We start from the raw sequence: 4,086 nt of genomic DNA, 5'->3' as shown, positions 1-4,086 counted from the left end.
TGTCCAGGTCGCTTGTAGAGTGCAGCTTACGCACCCTCCCCCTGGCTGCATGCCTACCTAGACTAGAGCACAGTAGAGAGGAGCTGTCCCTGACTGTGTTTACAACCGTGTGTGTGATCATGGCTGAAGCAGGAGAACGCAAGGACCCCCCTAAACTTTCCCCCATCTAAAAAGACGAAGTCGGCTGTATGGGAACATTTCGGCTATTGTAAAAACACAGATGGTCCGCACATAAAGGTCCGTCCGCAATACCGTTAAACTGTGGTATTTTTGTCCAAGGTTATCATACCGTCAAAAACTCATACCGCTGCATCCCTACACAGGAGTCTTCCTTCGTTGCTGCTAGTTCTTTGAGGTGGGGTTGATGTGTTCCGGCCTTAAGAGCAGGATTCAGAGCAGAGAGCAGTCTGCGCGGCAAAACATTTTTGGCATGTGGTTACCATCAACAGTCTGAGTGTGGAGTTTAAACATTAATATCAGGCAAGGTTGAAGCCTTGATCGTGATCAATAGCCTGCAGAAGCTTGTCACGGAGGATCTCTAGACGTGTGTACTTAGGCAGGTCCAGCAGGTTGAAGCAGGTGTGTGCCACAGGTAAGTAGTGCTCCCCTCCACCGGTGGGTTGGATCACCAGTTTCATGCTTTTCATCCCCAAGATGGGTATGCGGTCACTTCCAGTGAGAAACAAGAGAAACTGTTTCTTCTTCTCTAAAGGAAGGCTGTGGAACACCTCCCAAAAGATCCTGATGGTGGGATGATTTGGCCAGTATTCCCCTTTGTATTCGGTGCTCTTTTCAAGCTCCTTCCAGTCATAGTTGGTGTTGCCAATGACCATGGCTTGCAGTTCATTTGGCTGGAACAGCTCCAGGACCTTTCCACCACACACTTTGTGAAACCCCGCAAAGAAGGCGTCAAAAAGTGGGGCTACTGATCTGTTGAAAGTGTAGTCCACATATGCGTTGACAAACTCCTGGCGGTTGGATTTATTAACACCGATATCCTCACCATTAGGTATAAGGTCCAAGACCTCTGTGGCACCAAAGTTTTCCTCTGTGACTGTGAAGTTCAAGCAGAATATGTCCTCAAGGTCGTCTTCCGTGTAGTCCAGCAACTGCTGCATACTCCTTCCCACATCTGGCTTTAGCTCCTTCAGGTCATCTAGAGTTGGGTTCCTCTTCAGAAGCTTCTTGTAAAGGGCCATTGGGAAGTGGAGCTCTACTATGGTGAGATTGTAGATGGCCAGACCGCAGATAACGCCGATGAGGTTGAACAAGTCAATGCCCTCAAAGGTCTTATTTGAAAACCAGATGAGCCTGGATTCCTCATAGTAACGAAACATCCCATATTTGGGATCGAGCAGTTCCCGCATGATCAAAAGGAAGAATTCCTTTGTCACACCCCCTGCATCGACTGCCTCCTCTCCGACAAAGACCACCTTGAGTGGTTTCTTGTAGTCCACATTCTTGGTTTGCCTGAGGACATCCATGGTGTCTCCGACAATGTTGTCCCTCCGGACGATGAGGATGAGACAGGGGTTTACCGTCTCCACCCGTGGCACCAACACGAAGCTGGAGTTTTGCCTCTGTGCCTGGGCCACTGCTGTCTGCATTTGTATGACAGCGTCAGTCTGAAGGAGTGTGGTCTTTGCTTGGGCATCAAATACAAAGGGATACCGGCACAGAGTGGCACAATCGTGACCGAAAGGGTACATCCGCTGCTCGATCCATCGGATGTAGTCGTTTCCGATGTCTATCAGGTCGTCCAACTCGTGAATGTAGAATTTATCATAGTGTATGATGTGTCCTGCTCGCTCACTCACCCTATGCAGGATCTCCAAGAGGCGGAGCGACATGTCCAGAAAGCAGGAGAAAAATTGCTCCCTTGAAGGAATGCCCGCCGTATGCATCCGGAGCAGATACACCACCACCTCCTTGTACAACTCCACCAGCCGCTGGAAGATCGGGGGCTCAAATGTTGACCACCAGTTCCCTAGCACCTTCAGTGGTGCCTCTTTGAGGCTGATGAGTGCTTTCGCAAAAGGGATGGCGAGGGTCACGTATGTGTTTGGGTCACTGAAGAGTGGACATTCTGGAAGAGTGAGGTAGAGTCGCAGGGCTTCGATGTCTGGAGGAGAGTTGTTGAGTCTGGGAATGAGGTTCTTCTCCAGACTGACAGCAATCTGCTGGGCTAATTCAGGGCAATCTTGCTGAACCATTCTGTGAAACAGGAGGCGAGCCGTGTTCATATCCACGCCTGAACATTTACTGCTGGTGTTGTAGTGATCCGGATGGCTCGAAGCCAGAAAAGACCCATTGAGACAGCTTGCAGAGGAGAACACCAGGTCAATTTCATAGGAGATTTCTGGTGGGAGTCTTCCTTGCGAGTGGCTCAGCCATCGATCTATGAGATCGACAGATAAGGTGCAAATTTTTCGATGGGGGCCCCGTATCCTCACGTCATTCATGATCCGGGGGACATTGGGAATGTAATAGTGAGCAAAGCTCTGGTCTCCTCCAGCGTAGATCCTACTGACACAACAGCTTGGCTCTGTGTATGTTTCTGTCCAACCATTGGAGGTTACCCAGGGGCCTTTGACAGGAGCGGGGCTTTTCCTATTGCAAGTGGAGCGTGTACCAAGCTGCCCGTTACCTCCAAGCCCAAATGAGTCAATCTTTCCAGAGGAGGGGATGAACGCCAGTGTGTGCTGCCTTCCACATGCGATCTGTGTGACTACATTTCCCATGAGCTCGAACACTTTCCTAGGGTTGATCTCGTGGTTTGTCGAGTTATGTCCAAGTTGGCCGTATCCTCCAGCTCCAAACGTAAAGACACCTCCTTCCTTGGTCAATGCTGCTGTGTGATCTTCTCCACAGCAGATGTAAATAACTCTCTGTGACCTTAGGGACTTCAGCAGAGCTGGGAAGTGTCGATCATTGTTGTCATTGAGACCCAGCTGTCCAAACTTGTTGCGCCCCCAACCAAACACCGCTCCTGAGAGTGTGAGGGCAAAGCTGTGAGCGCCACCTGCTGATATCTGGGTAAAAGGAATGCCCTGCAAAGACTGAATGATCTGTGGTGTGGAAATGCCTTGTCCATCTCTTCCAAGCCCCAGTTGTCCATTTCGATTCTGACCCCAAGAGAAGACTTGACCTCCTCTGGAAAGAGCATGGGAGTGCCAATATCCACAGGCTACCTGAGCAATTTGTACATATGACAAACTCTTGATGTTTCTAGGCACACGGACACATTCTTCAAAATTATTAAGGCCCAACTGCCCATCAGAGCCCAGACCCCATGAGAAAACTTGACCTTTGTCATTCAGTGCTAATGTGTGGGCTTCTCCACATGACACCGCCACTATAATCTGTGCATCCAGAGCCTCTACCTGTTCTGGTTTCTTTCGGGACTTCTCATGTCCCAACTGCCCTAGGTCATTGCAACCACAGGTGTACACTGTCCTATCTTCAAGCAGGAACGTTGTGTGCCTTTGACCACACCCTACATCACTCACTTGCTTCCCGTGAAAAAAATCACATCTCCGCGGCTCAAGCACTATCTCCTCATCAATTCCACCCAAACCTAGTTGTCCGAATGAAGCATTACCCCAACACAGCATTGCAGATCTCCCTCTTGGCTGTCCTCGCCAACAGGATCTGTTGTGGAAGCTATTGCACCAAAGGCTATACATTAGTTAGCATTAGCAGGCTAAAATAGCAAATCTTGCCACACACGAGGAGTCGAGGACTGATATTGTTTGGCTCGCTCGACATTTAGCAGCACATGCTCCTGCACGTTTCCAGAGATTTGCTTTCAGTCCATGGGGCTCCGATCTTACTTATAGTCTCTGCAGGGAAAGAGTTATGACATCACTGATGATGTCATAGATATTGTGACATCACTCAAGCACTCGCTGATGTCATCAGTGATGTCACTCGAGGAATTGTGATGTCATCAGTGATGTCTTCCATCTATCTATCGAGAGATGGATAGAAGCAAGTGGGCAATCTCTTCAGTTTTTTTCCGTTTAAATTTTTGTCCCACTGATGATGGCATAGTGATGTCATAAGAGCAAAATCATCTTATGACAT

The 4,086-nt window shown here is 49.0% G+C and overlaps 1 pseudogene across 1 annotated transcript; it reads right to left on the bottom strand.

Annotated features, from left to right (window-relative positions):
- Positions 1–476: 476 nt before the first annotated feature.
- On the bottom strand, positions 477–3,645 carry LOC310799776 (putative E3 ubiquitin-protein ligase HERC4 pseudogene; annotated as a pseudogene). Its single transcript has one exon. The product of its transcript is annotated as a putative E3 ubiquitin-protein ligase HERC4 pseudogene (transcript).
- Between the last annotated feature and the right edge of the window lie 441 nt (positions 3,646–4,086).

This window comes from Poromitra crassiceps, assembly GCF_964638095.1.
Source record: "Poromitra crassiceps genome assembly, chromosome: 28".
Taxonomy (NCBI): domain Eukaryota; kingdom Metazoa; phylum Chordata; class Actinopteri; order Beryciformes; family Melamphaidae; genus Poromitra; species Poromitra crassiceps.
Note: the sequence above shows the minus strand (reverse complement) of the source record. Positions and strands in the feature narration are given on the sequence as shown.